This window comes from Quercus lobata, chromosome 2 (genome assembly GCF_001633185.2).
Source record: "Quercus lobata isolate SW786 chromosome 2, ValleyOak3.0 Primary Assembly, whole genome shotgun sequence".
Classification (NCBI taxonomy): Eukaryota; Viridiplantae; Streptophyta; class Magnoliopsida; order Fagales; family Fagaceae; genus Quercus; species Quercus lobata.
In genome coordinates, this window is record NC_044905.1 from 35,190,145 (window position 1) to 35,204,587 (window position 14,443).

General features: G+C 33.6%; 1 pseudogene; it reads left to right on the forward strand.

Annotated features, from left to right (window-relative positions):
- Positions 1-4,113: 4,113 nt before the first annotated feature.
- LOC115978403 lies at positions 4,114-9,558 on the forward strand (annotated as a pseudogene).
- Positions 9,559-14,443: the final 4,885 nt, after the last annotated feature.

Consider the following 14,443-nt stretch of genomic DNA (forward strand, 5'->3'; position numbering starts at 1 on the left):
AGGACTACAAAATTGTTTTTTTTTTTTTTCCCTAATGATTAACTTTAAAAAATTGATGGAAAAGCATTTATCTTGCTGCTTCATAACAAAGGGAATAGGACCTATCTATTTTACTTAAAATGGAGATGATTTATTTCACAATTAAATTTTATATATATAGAATGCTTCATCATTTAAAATTTTAAATAATGACACTTAATATACTTTTAAATTTGTAATATATAATCTAAAATTATAAAATGTATGCATTTCAAATAGAGTAAATTCAAATAGCTACAATCACTCAAATGGTAGCCACCGTCACTTCAATCATTCTACAAGTGAGAAAAAAAATCCGCACCTTGCCCTTGCAGAGTTAAAGCCAAGGAAAACTATGGTTGGGGTCCAAATGTAACTATCATTATTGTATAACTTTATTAATGTGAATTCCTGCTTTCCTTTGTCAACATCAGGTCACCCTTGTTTAGCTTCAAACAAGAAAAAGAGATCTCACCACTTCTTATGCCAGAAATATTGTATAAATGATTTAACTAATAATGTGATTTAACATGTGTAAGATTTTATGAACCATCACTTAGTATAGGATGGAAGAATATCTTTCAATTTAGTTTGGAGAAAAACTTTATAAATTTTAAATAGTAAAATGTGATTAGATTTTAACTTTATATATATATATATATATATATATATATTAATGCATGGTTGGTCTTAAAGTTTAAAAAATTGCATTGTGGAGTTTGTCATCTAATGATGATTTGATAAGAACACCGGAAAAAAGTATTAAATAATTCGATTGCTTCAAGACATCAATTAAGAGACCATTTTTGGACAATTATTTATGAATCAACTCAACTTCTGCCTATGCATACTCTTAACGCAATGATTTACTGGAAAAAAAAAATGCACAATGTGGGTAATGTTATTTATTATTATTATTTTTTGTAAAATGGCTAGAAATATATCTCGAAGTGCTCCCCTACCCATAAAGAGAGGAAGATAAGTGTTAAGCTATCCATGTCATCATATCCCATGGATATCTTGTCATAGTTGTTTACATTAGTCGTCAATAGGCTTGATGAAGGGAAGATGGACATGACAGTGTAATTTATAATTTTAACAAATTCTCTAATGGTAAATAATTCAAAAATATTGGTAATACAATAGGATCCGACTTTTTTTTTTTGAGAATGAATAGGATCCGACTTTGATGTTTTAACTTTTAAGAGTATATCATTCACATGGTCAGGCACGACTAATCCCATAAACGTGTCAAGATATGAACAGTCTAAATGCCTCTTAACAGCTCTAACCAAGTTGATTATTCTTGCCAAATGTCTTGTAGCTGAATTGGCACCTCTCTATGCACAAAGTGCTTGGAGGTTTAGGGAGGAAAGAGTTCGAGTTGCGGAATTAGCAACATGTTGTAATTATTTCTCAAAAAACAAAGTTGATTATTCTTATTTATAATAAGTGGCGCCATTACAATATTAATTTTTATTTTCATTTTTATTTTTTTGCTAATGCCATTACAATATTAATGTTTTTTTTTTTTTTTTTGAGAGATGTTACAATATTAATGTTCAAATGTTTGTTCATATATAATATTATGTTAACAAGGTTCAAATGTATAATATTTGTTAACAAAGTTCCTTTCAAAATTTTCAGATTTTGAAATCAATAGTGTATAGAGGTTCCTAATTCATGACTTTAATTTTGAAATAAAAAACTTTGACCGTGCGAAGCATGCATTTCACTAATATAATGTTGCAGCAAACTGTTTTGCCCCTAACTCCTAGACGGACACTAGAAAAGACGCACCCGTGGTTATCAACCGAAACAGATTAGGCAGTTTTGTAGGGATGATAAAAGAAGAAAAAGAAGAAAAAAAAATGTACTGAGAGCAAAAGCTTTAAATATATTGTAAATAAAAAGTTTTTTTATTTTTTTGGAAACATTGTAAATAAAAGTTAAAAGTTAAATAAAATTTAAAAAAAAAAAAAAAAAAAAAAAAAAAAAAGAGATAGAGTGAGACCGTAATAAGCAAACAACGCTAGTTCATTTTGTGGAAAACCATAGCATGGGACCCATATTTAGTTCATTGTATTAAGTTTTTGACCATAAACATAATAGTGGGCCCCGCAAAAAAAAAAAAAAAAAAAAAAAAGGAAAAAAGGACGACACAAACGGCTACCAAAGCAACAAAAGAAAAGACCATTTATTGCGGTACCCACAATTTGTTGAAAAAAAAAAAAAAAAGTTGTCTTATATTCTATTCACAAATGCACACATTGGAATGATTTTTTTTTGAGGGTGCACATTGGAATGATGATGAATGATAAATGTGGAGAAAAAAAAAATATTAAATGAAATTGCAATCATTAGTTACAAAGTAATTTGTAACCAAACTTTCTCATTTTCATTATAAAGAAAACTCGGACTCAATTCTCACTCTTTTACTTGTTGTTACAATTGATATATATATATATATATATATATATATAAGAGTAGAGAGAGAGAATTAACTTCTTCTTTTTTTTCCCCTACTCCTTCCACTTTTCTACTTTACCCAATCAGGAAAAAAAAAAAAAAAAAAAATGCACTCTGTTCTCTCGATTTCACACGCATATCACATGATTAAAATTTAAAGCATTGCCCTCACCCATGGCCGTCAATACCTTCCAAAATTAAACTACAATATGCATAAAGAATCGTATCGGACTTGGTTTGTGATTTCTTTACTTTGAACAAAATCCAATTGTGTTTAATTTCAGTTTCATTATTTTTTAGCACTATAGGATCCGATCCCTCCTAGCTTCCACATAAGAAGCTTACAGCCTTACATCAAAGCGTGAAATGAGAAATTGAGGACTTTTTTATATATAAAAAAAATCACTTTCTTTACCTTTTTTTTTTTTATATATTATTATGTTAGTCACATATGCACTAACAATGCAAACCATTTATTACGTTGATATTTTTTATTAATGAGTTAACAATAGAACTAATTAAGTTGATTATAAGTTTAAAATAACATTGACCAAATTAATTGCTACTAAAATATATGGATCAAATTGGTGTTTTTGCTAGATATGTAGTATGAGAGAACAAGAAGAAGCTCTTCTCTAAGAAATGAATTAGTATTAGATTAAGTTTCATAGTGTTATCCCATAGTTTTCTTCTAGCGTATTTGTTAAATATGAGATAAAAGATATAATTTTTGCTAACTTTTATACTAAATATATGACAAAAAAACTAAAATATAACTTAATTTTGTAATTAAAAAAAATCTAATTTTGTTAAATAAGATATAAAAGAAATGCAAAGAAAATAGAAAAATCTTTTTACCACACAGGCACTTTGGTTGATTTTTGCTTTGGTTTTTCTCTGAAATTTTTCTCTCTTTTGTGTTTTTTTCCTTAAAAAATTGTGAAAATGAGAAAGGATGGTTTTAGTTTGAGTATTTGTTTCCCAAGAAAATATTGACTTTTTGAAAATATGAGAAATGATGATTAGTCTAAGTGTTTGTTTCTCAAGAAATATTGATTTTTTTTTTTGAAAATATGAGAAAGGGACGTCAGTTTTTGTGTTTTTTTTAATGGAAAAAAATGAGAGAGGATAGTCGGCCATTTTATCGAAAAAAAATGGAAAAGAAAAAGAAAAAATAAAAACTAACAGAAAGTAGATGTTTCGAATTTTTAGATGTTTCTCTCATACACAACAAGAAATATCATTTGACTTAAAGATTTTAAGAGAGAATGTAGATCTTAATCCCATTAATTAATTGCAAAGTGTCTCGATTATGCATCATTTAGTATGTTAAAAAAAATCAACTTTCCTCATAATAAAAAATTAGCTGGCCCACGGCTAACGGGCTAAGGAAAAGGAATCTTAGTAACAATGCATGTTTTTATGAATGTTACAGGGAGCAGGCACGTGTACAAATCCCATGTTTTTCGTATGAATTTCAAAACGTAAACATTTTAAATTATTTTCGGTGGCAAGATTAGTAGTCTATAAATAGATCCTAATGTCATGTTGACAGTCACAGAAATAAAAACGCCAGAAACAAAGAGTGAGTTTTTCTTTGTTAATTTGGTAAGAATTAATAGAGAAATGGGACTAAAGAATATGAGTTTGATCCTAGGATTTCTAGGGTTTGTTTTTCTACAAGGTTTGCTCGTTTGCACTGCTTATAATGTCCACCACTACAATTTTATTGTAAGTTTCCCCTATATTCTTGATCCTTGTAAAATTTATTGGACACAAACCTTATGAAGTGTGTGTGCCTGCAAAAAAAAAAAAAAAGTCGCTTATATATTCATTATGGAAAAGTGTTGATTATTTTTATTTTTCTATGTAAAACCACCCATCAGTAATGATCTATATTGGTAAGGGACCTAAAGAATGTGATTGACACCTTTTCTTTAATTTTTTCATCTTATGGTATTTGATTTAAATATTTTGCATTCTGGTTGCAGGTGAATAACACATTTTTTCAAAGGCTTTGTAGCAACAAGACAATGCTTACTGTAAACGGTGGGTTCCCTGGACCAACAATTCATGTCCGCAAAGGCGATAGGGCTTATGTTAATGTCCACAATGAAGCAAGCTATGGTGTCACTATTCACTGGTGATGGCTCTCTCTCTCTCTCTCCACACAATATAGACCATCAAACTAATTTGGAGAAAAAAAAAAAACTTATGTTGAATAGTGCATTTGGACTTTTTTTTTGAAAAGAGGACTATTTTTATTTTATTAAAAGTTTATTTGGTGAAAGTTGATAGAACAACAGAAAAATGAGATTCTAAAAAGTTATACATAAAGATTTTATTTTATTTGAAATGTGTTCTCATGCATGTTGGAAAAAACTAATATTTGAAGTGTAGGTCCTTCATACATGTTCGGGTTCACTTCTCCCTAACTCTTAGGGACAAAGTTGGGATTTGATTCCAAAACAGCAAAGTTATACTCCATATGATATATATATTTGAATTTAACAGTTAAAACTTTATAAATTTAAAAAAAAAAAAAAAAAAAGAGACTAAATTAATAAACTTTTAAACTTGTAAATTTAATTAAATTTTTTATATATGAATTTTCACAAAATAGGAAAGAAATTATTGCATAGAGAAGAAATGTTATCAATTTTGAAAGGAAATTGCATTGTTCTTTTATTTTTGTATTTTTTTTTCCTGTTTGATCAAAAGTATTGCTTCCTTTTTCTTTTTTCTTTTTCTTTTTTATCTGTTTACCAAAAAATGAAGTAGAAAAGAAAAAAAAAATCACTAATTTCACTGTATTTCAACCTATGGTTCCATGATAATAATCAATTAATATATATTTTTTAGATTCAATAGAATTTCAACATATGGTTTCATGATAATTGTTTATTAAGAAAGTTTACTAATTGAGTTAACTAGAATACACTTCAATAAATTATTAGTTATTATTCTGTATTTTTGGATGGCCAGGGCCAATTTCCCGGTTGACCCAAGGGCTCCTCCATTAACTACTCTTAACGTACGTTTGGGAACAACTTATTTAGTTGGAACTGAAAATTTTTTGTTGAAAATATTGTAAATAAAGCTAAAAAATTGCTAAAATAATATAGTGTAACTCATAAATAGTACCAAAAATAAACTGAATAGTAACAAAAATAAGTTGAATAGTAAAAAAAAAAAAAAATTTGCATTTTTCAACATATATGCAAGCTGATGACATTATTCGGTTACCAGGCTATAAATAAATAAATAATGATGGGCTCAAGTTTCGTCCATGAAAATGTCAAAAACATGCTGCTTTTTAACTAAAGAACAAAATTATATAACATTTGTCAAGATGTTAGAGTCCTATAGTTAAATGATATTATCTCAATTTCCTAATGAGGAGAGCTTGGGTTTATATTCCCCTCCCTCACTTATTGTAAAATAATAGTAAAATAAAGTCATGTAGATATTATACAACTTTATACATTAGTACCACAATGCATGATACGATGTGTCATCCAGTGTTCATCAACAAATACCATGAAAACTCATGAATACTTTTAACTTTTCTTTATAGGCATGGAGTGAAACAACTAAGAAATCCATAGTCTGATGGTCCTGAGAACATTACACAATGTCCCATCAAACCAGGAAAAAATTTCACTTATGAGGTCATATTTTCAGATGAAGAAGGAACTCTGTGGTGGCATGCACATAGTGATTGGACACGTGCCACGGTCCATGGTGCCATTGTTATTTTACCTGAGGCTAATACCACTTATCCATTTCCCGAGCCTGCTGCGGAACAAGTACTCATACTTGGTAAGAGCAACGCTAGGGACTATTTTTTTTTCACCACACAATATGGTGACAAGTAATGATCAGAACAAAATTACTTTAATATGAATCCACCACTTACACTAATTTTGCTTTTCACCAATTATAGCAAACAATGTCAGCATTTGAAAAAAAAAAATTGTGAAAAATTTTGAAAGCTTTCGCCATATTTCAAAATTGGTCCAATAACTCTACGCCAAACCCAAACATGTTAATAGCATACAACATATACATACCTTAATAATTGGGAAATTTTGAGGGGTAGGATGAGGAATTTTTGCTTGGAAAGACGAGACTATACTATCATAATTTAAATAATATACATGTCTACATGAATGCATACACATATGTTAGTGTCTGTTTAAAAATATTAGAGCATATTATGAAATTGTCATAAATTTGTAAATAGTAGAGATATATATTTCTTAATTTAAGAAATAACTATTTCATATAATAAAAATTTAACCAAATAACTAAATAATTATTACACATAAATAACCATTTCATTACATGATTTATTATTGTATATCAAACATATCCTAAAATTAGTACATTCATTCTACCCTGCCTTTATTTCTCCTCCCATCATCCTTTGTCCCAAGTATATTATTTATAGCTTTATTTTCATTTTATAAGATGAGTATGCTTAATTGAAAATTCCAACCTTTTGAATATTTGAATTTAAAATATCTAATTTTCAAGGAGCGGTTGATAATTAAGAAATTTTAATTAATTATTTATAGTCTTTTATATGGAAGATTAATAGACTTTTTATTATTATTTTAAATTGTCTAGTTCTGCCCTTGCATGTCCTAGCTATCTAAAATCTAAAGTGAAGTATTATGGGAAATTATTGTTCCACATTTTTTATATAAACTTTGTACACACAATGTTTATATTTTGATTATTTTCATATTAGGTGTTCAAAATTTTCAAGAATGTTAATATATAACACATGATTACAAATGATATGTATGGAGGCGGTATAAAGAGACTCCAACAATCAAAGCCCAAGTATTATATACCTAAATCTTAACCTTGTTGCAGGGGAATGGTATAAGGGAGATGTGAAAGAGATAATAGATAATGCCACAGCTACCGGCGCTGATCCAACAGTATCAGATGCTTATACTATCAATGGACAACCAGGATTTCCAAACAATTGTTCTAATGGTATGAAATATCAATGTATACTAAAAATGTTATTACTTAATGAAATGAGCTTGTCGTTGTCAGCTAATATTGGTCAGCAATGTAAGTGAAGAGAACTTGCACATCATTTTCTGATCATTATAATTTCATGATGCAGATACTTCATATAAACTTACAGTTGAGTATGGGAAAACATATCTTCTCCGTCTAGTAAACGCAGTGATGAATGAAGAAATGTTCTTTGGAATCGCAAAACACAACTTCACAGTTGTGGCGCATGATGGTGCATACATAAAGCCCGTAACCACAAGTTACATCATGATTACCCCAGGGCAAACAATGGATATTTTGCTCACAGCAAACCAGTCTCCAAGTCACTATTACATAGCTGCTACTCCTTTCTTGGACTCCAATGCTCCATTTGATAGTACCAATACATCAGCTATTCTTGAGTACACAGGCAATTATACACTTCCATCCTCTATTCCCTATCCGACCCTTCCTAATGTCACAGACCGGGATGCTGCAGACAACTTCACAACTCGCATAAGATCTTTGGCAAGTGTTGAACACCCAATTAATGTGCCCAAAAATATCACCACACAAATTTTCATCGCAGTTTCTGTAAACGAAATACTCTGTGCTAATGCGTCGTGTGGGGGTCCAAATGGTAACAGGCTAGCTGCAAGCTTAAATAACGTAAGTTTTGTGACCCCATCCATCGATATACTACAAGCATACTACAGGTACTACACCACTCTATTTTATGTTTTCTCTCTTCCCTTTTTTGCTTAACAAAATCTTTTACCGAGAAGGCTTAAAGTACAAGCACGAAAAATATGATATATTAAATTAAATTATTGCTAAAACTTAGGTATTGTAAATTAAGTTTCCAAGTTAAATTCAACATCTTACTATATTAAATTTAATTATCTTTGTACAAGAAAATAATAATTGTGTTTAAGTAATTAATATAATCATGTATGTATTTGAATTTAATTGAGATAACTAATATAATAAATCTATGGAGGTATTGTAATTTGTAGAGAATTTTTATATTTTATTTGCTTTAGTGTAAAATGATTATATGCAGAAGTACTAATAATAATAAGAAAAGAACAAAAACAAATTATAATTCTTATTGTTATTGTTACGAGGAGCTATAAAAATCACTTTTCTTTTAAAGCAAATAATAGAATAGCATCTAGTCCCATAAATCTCACTTTTAGGAGAACGTGCAAGTATCACTAAATTATAAAGGATTTTATTGATGTGTGCCTTTAAAGCATACATTAATTTCTATTTTTGGAAAAAAAATTCTTGAGAATTAAAAAAGTAATAACAGTTTTTTCAATTTTTAAAAAAATATTTTTAAAAATAGAAAGTTTAAAGTGTACCCTAGCACACATTAACAGGATCCAATTATAAAATGATTTATTTTTTTTTTTTTTTTTTGAAAATCAAAATGATTGTAACTTAAGCTTGTTAACGAAAATTACCTAATTTTTGAAACTATACACAGGAGCTTGACAGGCGTTTTCGGAAGTGATTTCCCGAGTCAGCCACCCTATATTTTTAACTTCACAGGAGATGTGGGTAATAATACGTTATACCCAAGCCAAGGAACAAAGGCAAGGTTGATAAATTATGGGGAAGCAGTGGAAATAGTGTTCCAAGGGACAAACGTTGAGACTGCAGAGAATCACCCAATGCATCTTCATGGTTTTAGCTTCTATTTGGTTGGGACAGGTTATGGAAATTTCAATGCTACCTCTTCCCCAAGTACTTACAATCTGAATGATCCACCAGAAGTTAACACCATTGGAGTTCCTAAGAATGGATGGGCTACGATTAGATTTTTTGCTAATAATCCAGGTAATCTCTCTCTCTCTCAAAATACAATTAGTGTACCACTTTTTGGATAACATGGATGATATCTATTTTTCAGGGGTGTGGTTTATGCACTGTCATTTGGAAAGGCACGCAAGCTGGGGTATGGACACGGTCCTCATTGTGAAGAATGGAACCACCGCGGAATCAAGCATTCTGCCACCTCCAGCTAATTTGCCTACTTGTTCATAGTTAATTTAGAAAAAATTTGTATTCAATCTCTAAGGACTCGTAAAATGGAAAGTGACTTGGATTTCGTCTTTCAAGGAACATTCATTTGTTGAAGTAATTTTACAGTAAAGATGCTTTGAATAATGTCTGTGATACTTCCAAAAAAAAGTTTTGAGTCATTTATGTTGTATTCTATTAATTGGCAGGAACTGAAGGATAAAATTTTAAATTCTCGAATCCTAAGAAAATTATATGAGAAGTCTTATTACAGTCCATGGTTCAAAAGCAATTTAAAAGAAAAAAGAAAAAAAAAACTATTTTCTAATCACCAATGTCTTTTATCTTTTTATCAACATATATACGCCATTCAAGAAAAAAAAAAAAAAAAGGGCTAATTACCACTTTAGTTTCTAACATTTTCCCTATGTGTCAAAAATGATAATTAACCCCTAAATGTTATAGACTAACATTGTGCTATATTACCACCACGCATCTTTGGCACAATGGTCATTTCACGAGTATGGGCAAATTTGGTACACTGTAATGATTATTATATGGGAATAAGAATAAGTATTATAAGAAATACATTAAGTAAGAATGTAATAAGTATTACTATTCATTAGTTTGGTGACCATTTAAGAATAAAATCCTGAATATACACCCATAATTTAGTAGAGTATAAAAAGAATGTGTAATTAAATCATTTTTAAGTCAAATTTCCTAAAATACACTTATTTTAAGGTGTTCAAAATAAAGCTAATAATTAACAAGGAAATTTTATTTTCTTTCTTTTTGAAGAGGTGACAACTAATAGCTTTTTAGGAAATTTTAAAAAAAAATTATTACATAAGATGAAAAAATAGATATTCAGTACTTTTAACAAGGAATAGTTATTCCTCATTTTGAAGAATAACTATTCATAAGGAATAACTATTCATTGTAATAAAAACATAACTAAACAACCGAATAATTATGTCATAGGAATATCTATTACATTACAGTGTCTATTACAGTCTACCAAACGTGCCTTATAAGTTTTTGTGGGATATGGGGGGCAAGGGTCAGGGTTCAAGTTTCCAAGAGGGAGTTTCACGCACATATACACTTAGATTATGGTAGAGTAGAATTTCTATCTTTTAAATATATATATATATATATATATATATATATATATATATTGTTCTATATTGCCCTATGTGTCAAAATAATTCTTAATATTTCAAACGGTTTGGCTTCCTTACATATTCCCTGAAATAACATTGCGGTTCCTTATATTTTGGGAAACATTGTTTGTGAGGCCCAATAATTCATGGACCAGGCCCATTTGCCCTTAGAGAGTCCAAAGGCCCGAGCCGAGGAGAACTGTGGCCCGAGCTCTACAATACAGAGCACAAAACAATTTTTGGGAGGCAGCCGAGGACAGTTCAGTCCTCGGCAGATCATGAATCCCACCGGAATAAAGGGGTAAAACTGGTATAGGGACGAATTTGTAAGGAGATCCAAAATATCTTGGGGAAGTTATCCTTACTACCCTTCCAGATAAGACCCAACACATGACAGAGCCGTACTCTGCAGCCTTATCAACCATACCCAACAATTCTGGGATTAGACTGATGGGACAAATATCAGTCTTGTAAAGATTGACCCTACACGTGGACGAAGGACAATTAACACAGACGAGTATAAAAGAAGAAAGTAAGTAAATCTAAAGGGGGATCTCATCCCACCTCCGAAAAAGAAAGATCACATGGGGGAGAACATCTCAAGAACACCGGACTTCACTGAAGAAAGTCCGTCGTTGGATAACCGGGGTAAGGCCTCAATGGTCCTCGGATCAACTCCGAGGAGTCCCATCCCATAGGGTGCGACGTCTTAGGGCTTAAATGTTCAAGCCCAACTCCTTTTTTCTACCTGAATTCCTCTAAAACCAGGATCGGGCACCGCCCAGTGACCAGCGGCTAGCTTTTCAAGCCCACTCTCTACAAATCATATTGTGAGGGATCTTTCATGCGCAAGCCCAACATCCTTATTGGGCCGCCAGAGAATCGTGTCCTTACAATTGGCGCCGTCTGTGGGAAAGCTTGCGCGTTGGCGCAGGTGGCGGTGGAGTCAGCTCTCTAGCAAGCAGAAATTCCTGGGGCTTCCTCCGACTCCGGCGACATACAGTTGTTGCTCCGGCATAAGCTTCTGCTAGGGGCTACGCCTTACAGCGCCAAGGGCGCGGGCATCTCTAGGGGCTTCCGGCCTCAAGCCAACTTTCCCCGCCCTGGTATAGGGGCTTATGGTCGAAAAGTAAAAAAAAAAAAAAAAAAAAAAAAAAAAAAAAAAAAAGATCACCAGTTTTGGGAACCAAGAACCAAGGCCTTGGTCAGAACCAAGGCCTTGCTGGTCCACGGACTCAAACCTATGGGGAAACCAAGTACATAAAAGAAATCTTACAAGTTTTGGACAGAACCAAGGCCTTGCATGGTCCTCGGACTCAAGCCTATGGGGAAACCAAGTACATAAAAGAAATCATAAGTTTTGGACAGAACCAAGGCCTTGCATGGTCCTCGGACTCAAGCCTATGGGGAAACCAAGTACATAAAAAAATCATAAGTTTTGGACAGAACCAAGGCCTTGCATGGTCCTCGGACTCAAGCCTATGGGGAAACCAAGTACAAAAGAAAAATCTTACAAGTTTTGGACAGAACCAAGGCCTTGCATGGTCCTCGGACTCAAGCCTATGGGGAAACCAAGTACAAAAGAAAAATCTTACAAGTTTTGGACAGAACCAAGGCCTTGCATGGTCCTCGGACTCAAGCCTATGGGGAAACCAAGTACATAAGAAAAATCACAAGTTTTGGACAGAACCAAGGCCTTGCATGGTCCTCGGACTCAAGCCTATGGGGAAACCAAGTACATAAAAAAATCTTACAAGTTTTGGACAGAACCAAGGCCTTGCATGGTCCTCGGACTCAAGCCTATGGGGAAACCAAGTACATAAAAGAAATCTTACAAGTTTTGGACAGAACCAAGGCCTTGCATGGTCCTCGGACTCAAGCCTATGGGGAAACCAAGTACATAAAAGAAATCTTACAAGTTTTGGACAGAACCAAGGCCTTGCATGGTCCACGACTCAAGCCTATGGGGAAACCAAGTACATAAAAGAAATCTTACAAGTTTTGGACTGAACCAAGGCCTTGCATGGTCCTCGGACTCAAGCCTATGGAAACCAAGTACATAAAAGAAATCTTACAAGTTTTGGACAGAACCAAGGCCTTGCATGGTCCTCGACTCAAGCCTATGGGGAAACCAAGTACATAAAAGAAATCTTACAAGTTTTGGACAGAACCAAGGCCTTGCATGGTCCTCGGACTCAAGCCTATGGGGAAACCAAGTACATAAAAGAAATCTTACAAGTTTTGGACAGAACCAAGGCCTTGCATGGTCCACGGACTCAAGCCTATGGGGAAACCAAGTACATAAAAGAAATCTTACAAGTTTTGGACAGAACCAAGGCCTTGCATGGTCCTCGGACTCAAGCCTATGGGGAAACCAAGTACATAAAAAAAATCTCATAAGTTTTGGACAGAACCAAGGCCTTGCATGGTCCACGGACTCAAGCCTATGGGGAAACCAAGTACTATGGCACGTAAACCTCAAGATCCATCCGAAGAGAACTTCTCGTTAACGGTTGGGTCAATCCCTTAATTGCACGGGTTCCCCGGTCTGCCCTCGGATCCCCCGTACCAAAGGGAATGATGCACTACGGTACAGCAAATTACCCGAAAGCACAAAGTCCTTCGCTACTCGACTATCATCTCAGACGAATTGTTCGGAGTTTATCATTCTCGGGAATTGGTCTAGCGTGCATCGCGCAGCGCTCAACAGCTATCTCGGTTAGTTCCATGAATTTAATTTATGAAGGCTTACCCTTGTTATACGTAATGATATTTGTGAGTTTAAACTGGTAGGAATCTGCGTTAAGGCACTTTCCTGCCCGGAATATTATTAAGGGCAAGCTTACATTTAGTATTCATGCGCAAAGTAGTTGTTGCAGAGAAGAAAAACATGTGTAAAGAAATGAACTTATCTTTTATTAAGTCAAAGGAATAGTACAGTGTACAGTAAAAAGCTAAAATAAGCTTACATTACAACTAACTATTCAAGTGAAAAGAAAAAAGATACAATAGAATGAAGAAAAGCCGAGGAGGTAGCACAGAAGAGAGGTTGGCTACTGTTCCAAGATGTCGTCTAAGGAAACTATTCCTCGACGCTTCTACATGCCCATAACTCAGGCAGCCAAAGAACCTGACCTCAGGCTAACACCATCTACAGAAAAGGTGCAGGGAACCGGAAGTTGGGGAGCCCCCGCAAAAATTTGCCTGCTACAAGGCAGACGGCGCTGATGGCGGAAATTCCTTCTTCTGACATACCAAAAATCTGGCATGACCAGAACCTGCTTCGGATTTTGACTAAGAGAGGGAGGAATACCATCTTCCTCCCGTCCGGACGAAGGACTGGCTTGAATCTGTGCCATCCTTGTCCATACCGTATCACCTTGAGGGTTCGGTGCCTCTGAAGTGTGCGGAGACCTTTCATCCCCATCCACGCCTCTAACATCTTGCTTTGAGACAGTGGCACTAGAAAGAGAGATCGTGGGTATGGAAGAAATGTGGTTCTGAAGGGAACAGGGGAGTTCATGTGCAAGTGAAGTGATCCCCTATCCTATTTGTACCCGGAGGTGAACTGGTGGCATTTAATTCATGCAAGTTCCCAAGGAACGCTACGGATGAAGCGGACTTGGCTCAATTTCCAACTTCATCCTCAGCCGTAGGATTTGAAGGTCCTCGAGAAGGCGCACCTCGAACACTGGGACACCAAAAAGTACCGCGTGACCCAAGAGTACGGAAATGCCTCTTAA